The 16091-nt window shown below is 40.5% G+C and overlaps 1 protein-coding gene across 1 annotated transcript in view; it reads left to right on the plus strand.

The window, feature by feature from the left end:
* Camta (Calmodulin-binding transcription activator) overlaps positions 1-16091 on the plus strand; it is a 1815113-nt gene continuing 1799022 nt past the window's right edge. The window contains exons 1-2 of the mRNA XM_071590285.1: positions 1-70; positions 606-782. The gene's annotated coding sequence lies outside the window, so the exon portion shown is untranslated. The remainder of the gene's footprint in view (positions 71-605; positions 783-16091) is intronic.

Here is a 16091-nt window from a genome sequence, read left to right on the forward strand (position 1 = left end):
CTCGTAGTAGGTAAAGACCTGTGAATTTTTTGGAGGGCTAACGTCGGTTAAATTGCATGTTTAGCAAAAGGTTAGTGTCTTATAATCATTCTGAATATTCTTCGAAAATTTAATGTCAATGCAACACATGCGGCAAGCTTCACGGTATGTTTTATGTTATCATTCTGCAATTGTTTGGCCACTGCTGATTGTCAATGTTGCATTAGGCTGCACGATGAATGAAATTAGATTTTATTTTAGTCAATCATTAATCTTCCTGTGAAATGTATCGTCTGTTATCAAAATGCTAACTCCTTAGTTTTTTAAGCGTTTTTCTGGTTTAATTATTTTCCCTTAGTCGACTGTGCTGCGTGTATAGTTTCATTGTGGGTGTATAGTAATGAATTTAATCGACATGTGATGATCGTTGCCTTCTGTTAAACTATCGTATGTTTTCAGGGCTAATTTTGGCTATGATTATCTATGGAATTTTTTCATTTGATTTATACTGTATGAATTACCATGAGATACCTTTTTCTCCAAAGTGTCCAGGTATATTGTGTTTCAGCAGCTGTCAGCTTAATTTTTGCAATATTGACTGAAGGAATACCTCATTTTATTCTCAGGTTATGATTAAAATGTGATCGCCACGTACATTAATCAAAATCCTGCCTCGTAAGATAACTTCCCTGTGGTTTGTGTGCTTACCTCCAGGAAGTATTCCGTGTGTTCTTCAATGGAAAACGCCTGATAATTGTGTGAATAGTGACAGCAAAAGGAATCACGAATTTCTCCGAGGTTTGGTGAGTACATTTTATCGTATTATCAGATATTTTTGTTCAAATCGTTTGAAAATAATAGGGCCGTCATCTCGGAGAAGAGACGTAAAAATGCTTCCTGGTTAATTTTTAGACATTTTGCATGTATCTTCCGTGGTAATTGTTGCGAGTCTAGTAATCGAGTTAAAAAAATGCACATAAAGAAGCCTCGGAGCGTGTTTTAACTTTTCCATGCCGCAGTGACGGATACGCGCGAAGATTCTGTCACCCGACTCAATCGAGTCGCCGAATTTTCCGAGCATGCCGTGTCATATCGTGATCGGCCGAGAATGATGGTCATTTTCCTCCAATCATCCCGATTCCATCGCGGTTTCTAAGATCCCGCCTCTCATTTTTCTCGATGCCGGTTGTCTGAAGGGGTGAATATGTGTACCGCGATCAGCTGTGCAGATGGCGTTAGGGGAGGTGGGTTGGGAGCAGACCATAAGGGGGACGAATAGGGGCGGAGTACAGGGACAGGACCCGACAATGCTACCCCCGCCCCACCAGTCAGCCGCCCATCACTTTCGAAGTTCATCAGCGCTAATCAAAGGCCCCGACCTGTTCACGTGCAGAAGGATATAGGTGACGGTGGAATAGGAATCGCGAGGCTCCCCTCCCCCTTCTCCCGAAAGGAAAGGGAGGGAAGGGGTAAGCGGGAGCCAGTCTGGATCAATATTACTGGGGACATGCTCATCCCTCGTGCGTACCTCCTTCCTCGAAAGACCCCCACCCCTCTCCTCCTCACCCATGACCCACCTTGGCATCCCCAGCAGAGCCTTTTGAAACCCCTCTCACCTCACTCGGCTACGTAGTGTACTCATCACTCCCCTGGCCCACTCGCTGCCCTCCCCGCCAACGTCACCTCCCCGCCCCGGACCCAGGCCTCCGGCCCAGCAGCGGTGAACATCAAATGGTTTCACTTTTTCTTCGTTTCGTTACGAGTGGAGTTCCTTCTCCGGGTCTGAGTCTCATTTATTTCTTAGTCTCATTTGCTTTGTCCTCACGGTAGGGAATTCTTCCCGTACAAAATAATGTCGGCAACTCGAAAAAAAGATTGTAATAAACCCATTTCACCCGTGTTGATAATTGGCTTTTTTTTAAGGTTCTCCTGCCTCATTTATTCCGGGGTTATTTCTCTCCGATGGGTTCACCGTCGGGTGAGTCGTAATTCACCAGTTTTAGGTATGTAAAAAACCCCAGAACAAAACAACGCCCATGCTCGAGGTGGGATCCGAAACTGCGACCTTCTGGTTAGACATTGAACACGTTACATATTAGACTACCCAAATCGGCATCTCAATAACATTCTTTACTATTTTTTACGGGCTCGTCTTTGTGTTGCGGTCGAAAAGCGATTTGAAAGAAGGCTCCCGTGGGAAAATTCTTATTCCGCGCGGTCTTGACTCGCCGCTCTTCCTAATCGAGAGGGAAAGTGACGGAGGAAGTATGAATTAGAGATCTTGAGGTCCTTAGGAAACTTTGAGCTCATTAATCATTCTTTTTATCAATCATAGTACAGCTTTGGGATGCATTTTTTTTCTTAGCTATTGTTTTGAACTTTATGCATGAATACATTTTAAATTGTACAATTCATTTGGGTTTTGATTACATCTATATGTTTTCCGCTGTGGAAACGTTAAATGGTCCACCTATCTTTCGAGTAAATATATATGTACTTGATGACTATGTAGCAGTACTTTTCCTTTATTTTTCGTAGATAATTTTGTGATAGATGTAATGCCATATGACTTAGGTGCCACGCTTTTTTCTACAGTCGAGACTATATTTTGTGGTCCAGTCAATCTGTCAGTTCAAAACACTTGTTCAGGTGTTTCTTGAGTGTTGATTGGAATCCTTAGGTGGAATGCTGATCTGTGTTGTCTTTGCGCGTATTATTGACTTTGAGATATTGAAAAATAGGGACTCTCTTCTCGACTTTCCTGTCTCTCATATTCTTCTACATTCGCAACCCACGCGCCCAAACCATCGCATTTGTGGCAAAAATGACCTTTAGGTCCTATGTTTCAAGGGATTTATTTTGATTCGGTAGACATTATTGGTTTAATCATGGCAGTCCAACTTTGCTCGACGAAATTTCTTAATGCCGACGTTCTGGGTTACATTTCAGGTGTGGCAAAATAGTAATGTCTTATTTCGTTCCATTTGGCCATTCGTTTTTTTTCATTTTAAAAGCCTCTTCGGAAAATAATCTTGGCATTGATAGAAATTTCAAGATGCTCTGTTGAAACTCGGTTACGCACTTCAAGTTTGGGTTTCTGATCAAGTTGAGAGAAAAGAAAAATCATCCGTTAACCTGCTTGGTAACCCGCTTTCATGGCAATCTGTTCCTTAGATAATTTTATAAATGATGTGGAAACAACATCTTGTAATATTTCTATTTTTCGAAGAGATTTCGGTAAAGGTTACTTATTTGGCGCTTATTGTGCGTCGGTTACACGATCATATTTTTTTTCAGAATATGAAAGCAATGTAGTTTAACCGATAATGCCGGGTGAACTCTTAATATTCATTTACTTCTATAAAATGTTCAGGGTGCAATTGTTCTCCACTTTTTTACCGACCTTTTAAAACCTTCAGAGAGACTATTTGGTTTTAGATTTTTTTTATTAATCTCCTTATACCAAGCTCTAGTGTTTGTTACATTGAATGAAATAGTCATTAGGATTAGGATCGTCCAAAAACATACCTTCAACATTGGAATACCTCAAAAATGAAAAAAAACAGGTTACCACCATCTAATCCTAAATTCGCATTGAAGATGAAGTGATATAGAAATGCGATGTAGCATGCAATACGAAATCGGAAGGCCACTCTTCAGTGTATTTTGCATAACTCAAGGCCAAAATATTGTCCCAAGTTACGATTTTCATTCTAATGCTACATTAACGTTAAAACGAGCAAGGTAAAGCATTAAGCTAAACTATAAAATACTCATGAATGGTCTTTTTATTGATTTTTAATTACTTCTTTATTGAAATAGTCAGGAGAACGTTAAATATACTGGTTGATCGCATCTGGTAGATTCTCTGAATCAGTCCGTGGGCATATGGACGTGGTATTTCACAAATTTTCCTGTGGACATTTTTGAACCTAATTTTCTTGTCTTAATGGCATTACTACACTGTCGTGTTACAGAGAATTATGATTTGAAATGCTCTTTTCGACTATATTTTAGGGACTGCGGAGTAAATCAGGCCAGGGTAAAAGGGTATTGGCATCAATCCTTTGATGACACAATACCTTGAAGGCGTTTGGTAGGAGACTATTTCCATCGCAAGGAGATAGTGTTGTGGTGGTCTTCCGTGTAAACTGTGACCTGCCTAAGCAGATGTCTTCCATTTTTTTCCATATAATTGCTCAAATTTTGTTCCATCGCGGATTGACATATTCAGAGGTTTTGATAAAGAGACGCCAAGCTGTCCGCCCCAGTCCATTATAAAAATATTTATGATTATGTCGCTCCCAAAAGTCGGAGAGAACGATTTTCTGTAAATGTCACTACTGATGCTTATCAATGACGTTTTAATTATGACGTTTTTAATTCATTACTTTGTCATAAAATATCATTATTAATTCAAATTGGGGAAATGAATAAAATTGGAGAAATAAATGAACAGATTTACAGTAAATTTACATGTGAATTATGCATTGTTTTAGCTGTATCAAAATCAATTGGAATATTTATTTGTTTGTGAAAAAATATTTATGGAAATCTTTCTCTTCTATATATTAAGTCGATAAAATTTGGTTTTCTTATTGCTTTTCCTATCGCTATATTTTTCCGCATCATCTTTTTTTCCAGCTGCAATTTTCTCTTGTTAACAAGGATATGGAAGTGAATGAAAAGAAAAACTCGGTGAGTGAGAAATGGTTAGGAAGAGAAAAAATCATGTTGTGCTGCACGATGGAAGCCAGGGGTAATATCAAATTTGACAGTTTTATGAGGTAGAAGGGAAATTGTGAGGAGAGCATTTTTAAAATTTGCATTTTTAAAACTAAAATGCAGGCGATCGAAGGCGTACCGTGTATTGATTGATCACAATGCATGCCGATGAAATTCTTTCGGCAATTTCTCCGACTGTGTTTGGATATTTGTCATTGTATTGCTTTTTAATGTTTTCAAAGAAGAAAGATCGTAGGCGGATGTACATTAATTATACGTACATAGGCACTCGTCTCTGTGCCTAAATAATAATTGTGTCGATTTTAAGCCATGGAAACGCTCCTGATCATATTCACCTTAATTCATTCGAGCGTTGCACAATTATCTATGATATTGCGGTTCCTGTCAAGCATTATTTGATAGAGGTTGACGCCTATCTGTCAGCCGGAGGATGAAAATAAGGGGATAATACGAGGTGGCTTAACGTACCTAAGGTGGGCCTTGATTTTTCCCAGAACGTTTGGAGCTGAAAGCTGAAGGTTAAGCTCTCGTCAATCAATATCTAGGTAGTTACGACCCAGATGACCCAGTGTGGAGCCTCATTCAGTTAGCCCGAAAAAAAGTTCAAATCGCTTGATGTTTGATCACGATCGCGGCCGATTGGTCTGGAAAACCGCCGAAGAATCATTCTAGCTTCGTGCTACACTTTTCCAAGCTTCCATTCCGGGTGATGTTAAGTTCTCTCGTCCCAACCTTGCGACATTCTCTCCTCCACCTTACGACACCGTCCCACTCCAATGCACCGTCGCTTATTCTGGTCTCCGTAATTCGTGTCGTTTCTCCCTCACACGACGGCGGTTTTCGATCAATTGGTGATGTATTGGGAAACCAGGCGGTAAAAATACGTCCCAGAGTTGCGTAGGAAATGCTTTTGGTGTGGTCGAAATATTTTCAACCGTACTTATTTCTCTATTACTTCGTATTTGTGGTCTTGATCTATGTAAGCGCGGCACGGTGAATTTGCGTTTGTTCTCACAAAGTTATTTGTAGTATTGTGCCAAAACTTTCTAGTGTATTCTTGAAATGTATAGAACAAGTGGTTTTGATTTCAATTCGTTGCGTAACCATGTTGTTGTTATGTTGATGCATGAAGTGATCGTGAATCTGGAGGCGGTTTTTATTTCGGTATTAGTTACCTTTATTGGCAATTTGAACAGAAGCAACACGACGTAAAGGAACGCCTGGTAGATGCTGAGGAAAGGATAGAAGAGGAATTAAATAGTGAGTTGGAATACCTCATTTTGGTTTAGTCAGCTGCTTTCTTTAACTCGGAAGGGACAGAAATTGAATTCTTCCATTTCTAACTAAACGGAAAGTATCGTGCCTGCGTGCACCGCAGATGTGTGTTTTGTGTGCAGTTTCAACTGTTCCTGTGAGAAAACTGAGTTTAAATGACGACTGTCAAATTGACCCGCTCCCCGCTTTACTTCGTCCGGGAGTCAGAACCCTTTTTTTTTAGCCTCGCTCCAGGAGAAACACATTGCGTGCAACGTGGGGGTAAAAACAATTCGTATCTCGTCGCGCCAATTAAACTTGGGAGTTCGCGGTCGCACTTCGGCTGGAAAAAAGTCTGCCCCAAATGTTGTACTATCGCGTTGCCTGTGGCTGTATTTCAAAATTTTAGCAGCGTATTTTTCGTTGGTTTTTTTAAAAATTCCACCTATTTACCCTGACCCGTACGTCTCAAATGTTTTCTCCGCGGATTTTATTATGAAACGTTTTTTTTATTCATCTAACATTAGTAAAGTGACTATTTCCGACCTCTTTGAAAAAAGCGTTTGTCATGAGGCAGTGCACTTGTAGATTCACTCGTTTTAATGCTATTTATTAGAATAATAATAGTTTGATATTATTTATTTTATCGCGGCGTGAGTTTATAAGGTGACTGAGAGGTCGAGGAGATGAGCCTGAAACGCGCCAGAATGCATTCCGAGGTCGATTTCACTCAGAAATCCGAGGAAATGAACACACCGTTGGTCTTGTGTTCCTTTCCACGAGATGTCTCTCAGCTACCAAGGGTAGCGATACTTTTAATTCACTTTACCCTGGCTACTTTTCGACTTGCGTGTTTTCGTCTGTGGACATACTTGGAGAAAGGCTCTCCCACCGTGCTGATCCCTGTTTTTTAATTATACGTCGAGCTTTATTCTACGACGCCAGACAGACCTGTTTTATGCTCGACAGCTCTTCCTTAATTTTGTCTTTTTTCCTACCCTTAGAATCCCGCGTGGCGGCTTCTTTTTGCTACTTTCTCATGCCAAGTCTCTCGAACGTATGTCTATGTTCATGGTAATAACTTTTGATTCACGTGGTAGAGCTAATTTTTTTGAATATTTGTCAAATCATGTCCTTAAGTTTTTTTTTATTTCTTCTGTATCGTATGCCTATGAGATTGCAGAAAACGTGGAAGTTAGGGATTCAGTTTATTTTTCTGTGTTGCATCTGTGTATTACCTGACGTGATTAAAATACAATCGTCATCAGTAAATGGGCACCACTTCAGGGAAGCCTCCGATAAAAAAGTAGCGATTATTATTATGAGGGATGGTTGTTCATAGGGTTGAAGGAGGGCGGAACGGGAGGAGATTACATCCCAAGTCCATCCTCCCCTCTGACGTGCTCCCTTCCTCGCCTCCAGGGGCCGGTTGGTCCCAAAGAGGAGGCAGAAAGATGCACTCTCATCCTTTTTGATCTTTAAAGGATAAACACTTTCGACCTTTCCCCATCGGAGGGTCGAGGGCGGGGGAGGGGGGGGCGACCGCTCCGGACCGGGCGTGGCTGGAGGCTAGTCAGCGGACGGAGCTCTGTCACGACAAAAGGAGCCCTCTTCCGCCCACATTCTGTCTTAGAAGTTGCATGCAGTCTGGAAAATACTAAGTTGTGAATTAGAGGGTGATCGTAACACGTAAAATCATGCAAGAGGGAAAATTTTGCGATGGTAATGTTACTGAAATTTTAATTATAGGCCTGGAGAAGGCAGGCCAGGGAATTTCCTACTCTAAAATTCCTTTAAATGCCTATAATTGGGTGTGAAAATGATCAGAATTTTGTTAGGTCATTATTTCAAGATGTTAGTTAAATAAATGTTGGCTTCAAACTAAAGTAGAATTCAGTCATGTTGCTTTTGGAACACAGTCGTGCAATTGTCGTAAACATATAGAGTGCATCAAGAGTTTTCCTATGTTAAAAGTGGTTGTGTATGACAGATTGGCTTTAAAATTTTAATCCAAAAGAAATCACAAACAAGAAATATCTTGTCACTTACAAAGTTTTAGCACTAAATGGTAATCTTGAGGGACACTGAAAAAGAAGATTTTTGCTGTCCTGAAAAATGTACTGTTTAGGATTATTAGCTAATTCACTCTGGCCACAGTTAAACTTGAAAATGCCAAATCAAAAGTTCGGAATAATTTAAAGTTTCCATAGTTTTTCTAATTTAAATGAAAATTTCACCTGGGAGCACGGAAGATTTCTCTCGAAAAACATGAAAAATATGCCCAATCAATGTCCAGAGTTTTATCAGGCATATGATAATTGTAATATCCTCCGTTCTCAGGGATTACAAACATCCATAATTTGAACTCACGCTAAAAATACCACCCTACTTACCAAAGACTTCCGCCTCTTAAAAAGGGTTTGAAGAGAAATGAGCGTTGTGGTATGAGAAATGGCCACCAGAAATGGGTCTACCGCTTAATAATTAATGATAGATATTAGAGATAGAGTGCCTGTGAATGCAAAATGCATTTTGCACTAAAGTAAACTATGAGAGCTATTCACTGACATAGACAGAGGAGATTTTTATGTGGAAAACCCCTCCATGGTTCGTACACAATTGATTGCTCTTTTTACTCGGTTCGTTTCACCATTATTACAATCTATGGAGAATCTTTTAAAGAGAAATCCGATGATTTTATCAAGTAGACGCTCTTAAAGGAGAGTGCGGTTGTGCAATGCACAATTTTCCAAGATATTTCGATTGAATATAGTAGATATTAGACAGTGGAATTATTATCTTTGCTATTACGTCACTTATCACCCTAGTGAGTGCGAGAGCGGAAACAGGGTAAAATATAGTATAAGTATGAAAACATGAAATCGAAGGAATAAAAATTAATCAACGAAATATGGAAGGTAGTGAAATCACAAATATCGAGAAACAAGGAAATTTAGATTCCAGAATTCTTTCAGAATACTAGTATCGAGATAATAATAAAGATTCCTTTAGTTCTATAGTTTCAGGCTTAAGTTTATGAAAATATATTGTTATTGAAGAACTAAAACTGTGCATGTTTTACAGTATTTTAGTTACGTAACAGTATTTACGTATTTAGTCCGTAAAACCCGCAAATAAAATACCATGAAAATATGCAAAATTTTAACCTTTTATCAACTCACGAAGTTAACAAAGTGAAGCATATTAAAATAGAATGTAGTGGATTTGAACCACGATACGTTGAACTGACGGTCGAAAACGTTACCACTGTGTCGAAATGTTGTGTGTGAACCTTATTATAGGAGTCTAATTCACGCCCTCGTGATACTTAACTCAATTTTCTCCAAAAAACGTGTTTTGCGCCAAAAACAGGTTTTTTTTAGTGATAAGAGAGTTTAGAGGAGTGAACGTAGCTGCCAAGTCTCCCTCAAATTAATCGTATGCTGTTCCATTTGATAATTCGCTGAGAATAGTGCACGGACTGTCACTCACCTTTATTCCAGACAATGTGGATTCAATATAATTTTGGAGTGAGTAGGCGATTCTCGGACTATGCCTTCGCTATATTAACAAAGCAGCCATTCTCTATTCGCTGCTGAATCGATTGTTGCCAGTTATTTGCAAAGTTTTTTGCTTTCATTTTTAACTCTGGCTCACGCTCACATTACGAAGAATTTAATTAACCATGGCTACGAAAGTTATTTATTCATCGAAGGATCGCCTAATAAGAATGTGTAATTAATTTTTAAGGTTTTATTTATATGGGTTCAACGCGGCTTAATATGCGTAATGAATAGAAACAAACATGAAGTATTTCCTCTCGCACCTCGCTGGATCGCCGTGCGCGTGTACCGATTTGGCGATCATTGATGCGGAGGAAATGGAATTATATGAAGTGGACGGGAGCGTAAATAATGGTATCTTAGATACCCAAGGATTTACGCACGTCCCAAAGAGCGGATGGCGTCATTTGCCAGCCACTGAAGGAGTAGGGATTACCGTTCCGGGGGACGATCGGACTTTAATTTATGCGCGGACCCGTGTGCTCTTACGGTGCGAAGGGAAGGAAGCGCTTCCCCTCCTCCCGCCTAGAAGGTGCTTGTGGGTAATTGGTCCATCCTATGTCCGCGGCCGCGGCGGGGGAGATTGTTTGTAGCGCGCGCGCGACCGGTTGGGACGTCTGTGGCGGGGGAGAGAAGGCAAGGAGAAGTGTGAGACCTCGGGGGAGGGGGAAGGAGGGGGTGGAGGACGAGGCAGGAGAGTTGGACCTTTTATATTTCTCCCTCTTTTGTTTTCGGGAGGGGGGGATTGCCCCAGCGCCACGCGCCGCACAAACATACGCGTACACACAACACCACAGATTCTTTGTGTTTCGCTATCTCACCTCTTTCGCGAGCATCCCATTCGGCGAGGTCGGAACTATTTTTGCGGGGTGAGTAAGAGACGCGACGGCGTCCAGTGGGAGCCGATGGGGGGGGGAAGGTAGGGGGCTGAGGATAGAGGGTGGGTTTAGCGGGAAGGACAGGGGGGAGGGTGGCGGAGGCGGTGAGGAGTGCGACAGAGGAAGCGGAACGGTAGGGAGGAATCAGGGGATTGGGGAAACGCTTGGTGGGTTTGTGCCGCGTCTTGCGATGCCGACGGTGAAGGCAAGGTATCTGGGTGGAGGGTGTCCGCGAGGGGTCCGCCCATACATGTTATGTAACACGGGTGGGGTGCCCGGTAAATTTTGACACCGGGGGAAGAGTTACAGGAAGAACACCCAAATTTCGCACAATAGCCATGATAGAAGCCAGCGAAATACGTAAGTCGCTTAAGGTATTTTTGCCAGTCTCGGTGATCGCGGGGCCAAGTCGTCTCTCTTGCTTATCCGAATAGTTTGGTTTCCTTTTGGGTGGAATTTCTATGCACAAGAGTAAATGCGTGCATTCATTCCTCTTATGTGTACATGGCATTTATTAAATTGTGAGTCATGAGTCATTTCCCAGCTGTAGTATAGGGATTGTTATTACCCTGCTCACGAACAAAACGTGGTTTGCTTTAAAAGATTTAGAGTTGGCCCTATGCGCACATTTCATTGGCGTGGCATAAGGCCACTCTTGGAGTGATTGACAAAAATATGGCTATTATCTATAAATTGAGTAAAATTCAGTAAGTTTGCAAAAGTAAATGTAAAATTGAGAAAATCCAAGAATGATATGAGTCACATTTAGAGAAAATAGTGGAGATGCCATAATGTATCAGAGAACTTGTTGGAGAATTGATGTGATCAGTGTCTCTCTTTTTCTTTGTACATTTAATTGAGTTTTATGTATCGATTTGCTCTTCCCGCGGAGTTTAATCAGCCTAGCTATATCACTAAAAAAAATATGCCATACTATTATCATCAACCTTAGGGATAAAGTTTTTCAAGCATGGAATAGGTGTCCGGATATGTTTTTTGCCGATAATACATCGAACTTTCGGGTTTTATTTTTCGCAAGAAAATTTTCATTTTCGTTTTTCCCGTGAAAATTTTCATTTTCCTTAAGGATGCCAATTATGTGGACCCATTTTATGAATTAGGTAATTTATTCCATAGGAGGAGTCTTTGCGGTTACACCGGTTGTGTTGTACCCCCCATAGAACCTACCCTAGTTATGCTCTAGTGACCCAGACTATATACGAAAGTATGTAATGTTGCCGTTGGAAGTTGAGCCGTTAGCGGTGTGGGACATATTGTTTTTCTCATTATAATTTGGAAAACAAATGATTTATGGGTATCGTACAGGAACTAACACACGGCTACGTGCTTGAGGATTCTTACTCTCCAAACGTTGTCTCACTGGGCATTTTGTAATAAATGCGCTCAGACACGATTATCTTGGTGTGAAATTATCATCACTAATACTTGGTGGGACCCTTTTCCGTGAGAAATACTCATAATAAAGGACAGTCAACGACATTTCATATAGGATGGGAAGGTGAGAGACAAGGGAAGACAAAGGAAAAGGCTGGCTGATATTTTAATGCTAGAGTTTGCAAATTCAATGGTCGTGGCGACATTAAAAAATGGTGGAAGTTACAGTCAGTCTGCATGCACACAACAATATATTCAGCCATCAATCCGGTCAAGTAACCGATATTGCTATATTAGCTTCTTCTTCTGAGTAAATCAGTGATGGCTCAAACTGTCATTATGGTTTGGCTCTTTCACAGAAGCCCAGGATAGATAGGAATGACGCGAATGACCTTAGTTGCGGATCACCTCCCATAATAACTACTACTACGGGTGGGATAGGAATTTTTTCCTGGCAAACATGGAAAAGGGAAATGTTTGTTTCAAGAAATGTCGAAATTCTAACAAATCTTTTTTAAAACCTTGTTTCGTTGTGGTCATTTTGGTAGGGGGTCTACTTTTGATGTTATTTGCGCCGCTGGAAATAGGTTGACGCTTCAAACGTAGACATGGTTTTGGGAGATGGATACTGACATGAAACCGGCGTCGGAATTAGTCTACTGATGAAGGAAGGCGCCCACGACTGGTTCCTCGGTTGAACGCTCCATTAGACACGGAGAGTATTGAACTTGAAGTGCTCTCCACGTGGAGCCTTAGTGGGAATGGGTAAGCCTCTGAAAAATATCCGCCACCATAGGATATTGAACTTGGCCTTTCGAATTGTGAAACTGTATTCAACTTTTTGACCCTACCCCTCTAGATTTCTCCTCTGTTATTCTGGTGTCATTGGTGGAACGTGATTAGCGGTCATTTTCTAGCTGTAGCTTTCAGGGTACTATGTAATAATAATAAATAAAAATGAATGAAGTATTTTCCCGCATAAGGCATAGCAAATGGTTGCCTTTATTACAAAATTTCGAACAATGGTTGACTTGAAGGAGGTGTAAATTTATCGCACCCAAGGAATATTGTATTTACTTTTCATAAGCTTTGTGTATACACTTATTTTTACGGTTATGTTGCCTGGTTATGAGGAGTAGTGTTTAGTATTTTATTTTAGGTATTTATTTTTAAGAAAATAGGGACAGCACGGTATTTTAAGAATTAGGCTATTAATATAGGATTAGCATGTGCACAGCAGATGTGTGGGATCGTTTTACAATTCACCTATTCGTTTTTCCTGGTCGCTAAATCCTATTTGTCTCGCCCACCAACTAACGTAAGTCGCGAGTTCCATTTCCGCCTAGGCTTTAGTTATAGAGAAAAGGCTTTGGCGCATTCACTGGCAAGTCCAATGGGTCACAATCCTAGGGCAACCAAGAGTTAATAGGAAGCAAAATCAGCCATTTTCAATTCTTATTTGTACAATCCCATAAGCTCCCCTTTCTTATTTTACGTAATGAAAATTAATTCGTGGAAAAAGGTAAGCAGTTGCCTTAGTATTCGGAAAAGAAATATGAATTAATCGCATTGAAAATTTTCTTTCTGCTCCTGAAGAAAAATATTGCCAGTCTTCCAACATTATCGAAGTGCCTTCTTAAGATCCTCTTAAAACATCTCTTTTCCGCTTGTTTATTCTAAGTTAATTCTTTCTCCGTTTTCAACGTTTTGATTCCATAAAACCGTGTCAACAAAGGGTCGGTCGATTCGTTGAGGCACTTGCATCACTTATATCTACACAGTTGCTATCGCGCACTCGGTGACGTAATTATTGGGCGACCTCGTGGCGAGGCATTTCCTGGAAAAAATTTCAAGAGGGAAGAATCTTCGCCAGCTAGGCGCGAAAAGTGCGGAGATATAACGCTTGAAAAATACTCTAAGGCACGTGGAAGAGGAATGAAGGCGTGGGGGCGGGGAGAAGGCGAAGGAATTTGGCGGGAAGGAATGAGAGAGAGACTGCCAAGGGAGGCATGGAGGTGGGGTGAGTGGGTGGGGTGGGCGAGGGGAGGAGTGGCTCGGGATGAGGAAGTAGGGCGCCCTGGTGGAGGAAGCAGAGAAGAAGAAATTAGCGGGGCTAGGGACGCGATATGGCCGTGGGATGTTAATTGTGTCTTGTAAAACCGTCGAGGTATCGACGCCCCGATGGAAATAAACGAGATTTATGTTTATATATATGTATATATATAAATACATATGAATATATATATATATATATAAATGTATATGAATATATATATATATATATATATATATATATATATATATATATATATATATATGTGAATATATATAAATAAATGTGTATATATATATATATATATATATATATATATATATATATATAGTACAATACACAGTAACACAAAAGAGAACACTCACACGTATACGTGTGAGTGTTCTCTTTTTTTGTGTTTCTATATTGTGTGTTACTGTGTATTGTACTATTCGGCACTTCCGTGTTACGTCTATGAAAGCATATATATATATATACTACCTAGATCAAAAAGTTCCCGGAATAACCACCGTGTGGCGCTCCCATCGTTCCGATTTGAGTTCTGTTTTTTTTGTTAAATTGGTACATCTGTTGTTGATATTCCCTTTAAATCTTAGTGTCATAACTTGACATTTGCAAAAGTTACGTAGCCAAGAGTACATCTATCTCTGTGTGTGTTGGCGATTTTTTACAATTTCAGAAATGGATTTAAATTTGCAACAACGAACTTGTATTAAATTTTGCGTAAAAAACGGATTTAGTGGCGCACGGACGTTGGAAATGTTGGAAAAGTGTTTCGGCAACGATTCTCTAAAAAAAACGGTCGTTTACCAGTGGCACGAGCGGTTCAGAAGTGGTCGTGAGTCAATCGAAGATGATGAACGCAGTGGCAGACCATCGACATCGAAAGTCGGTGAAAAAATTGATAAAGTAAAAGAAATGTTGGTCAATAACCGCAAATTAACCATCAGAGAAATAGCGGAGGACTTGAACATTGCCTATGGATCCGCCCAAGACATTGTGGTTAATGATTTGGGTTTCCGTCGTGTAGCAGCAAAGTTGGTGCCAAAAGACCTCAATTTCATGCAAAAAAGAGACCGTGTTGACGTCGCAAAAGACATGATTTGCGAGGCTGAATCCGATCCCACATTCATCAAAAGGATCATTACTGGAGACGAGACGTGGGTTTATGAGTACGACACGCAATCCAGACATCAGGCAAGTGAATGGCGTTCACCAAATGAGCCGAGACCAAAAAAACCACGTCGTTTTCAGTCAAAAAAGAAGGCAATGCTGACGGTTTTCATGGATTACAACGGTGTAGTGCATCATGAATTTTTGCCAGAAGGCCAGACAGTAAACAAAGAGTATTATTTGGGCGTTATGAGACGTTTGCGTGAAGCAATTCGCCGAAAGAGACCAGAAATGTGGGCAGAAAACTCGTGGATTTTGCACCATGATAACGCACCGTCGCACAGTGCTATCATTATTCGTAATTTTTTGACGAAAAATGCAACAAATACCATCCAACAGCCACCGAATTCACCTTATTTGGCTCCCTGTGACTTCTTTCTGTTCAATCGAGTTAAAAAACCATTACGGGGAACGCGTTTTAGCAGCCGAGAGGAAGTAATGGAAAAATCGCAGGAAGCACTGATGGACATACCGAAAACCGAATATAAAAAATGTTTCGAGGATTGGATCAAGCGCTGGCATAAGTGTGTTGCAGTCGATGGGGATTACTTTGAAGGGGACAATATAGATTTAGATGAATAAACTTGTATTTTTAATTTTCTGAATAAATTCCGGGAAATTTTTGATCAAGGTAGTATATATATATATATATATATATATATATATATATATTTTTTTTTAAAGGTAATCTACCGGTTAAGGTAGGTTTTTGGATGGACACAACTACCAAACAAACATTTTATTACTCCTAACAAAACACAAAATCCATCATCCTACTCTATATCAGGTCCCTCTTCATCTCGGAGTACTTCCTTCCTCCCTTCATCCCGTCCAATATCCCCATCCTGTTCCTTCCCTTTCCTCTTTTGCCCAACATTCTCCCCTCTATCACAGTCTTCAATATCCCACTGCCGGTCAACACCCCCTTCATCCACTTTTCCTGCCTCCATAGGATTTCTCCCAGCAAACCCCTCTCTTTCCCCACCATACCAAGTACTTCCTCATTTGTTTTATTCTCTGTCCATTTCACCTTCTCCATTCTTCTCCAAA

The sequence above is a fragment of the Hetaerina americana genome, unplaced genomic scaffold (assembly GCF_022747635.1).
Source record: "Hetaerina americana unplaced genomic scaffold, ioHetAmer1.1.p SCAF_4, whole genome shotgun sequence".
Classification (NCBI taxonomy): domain Eukaryota; kingdom Metazoa; phylum Arthropoda; class Insecta; order Odonata; family Calopterygidae; genus Hetaerina; species Hetaerina americana.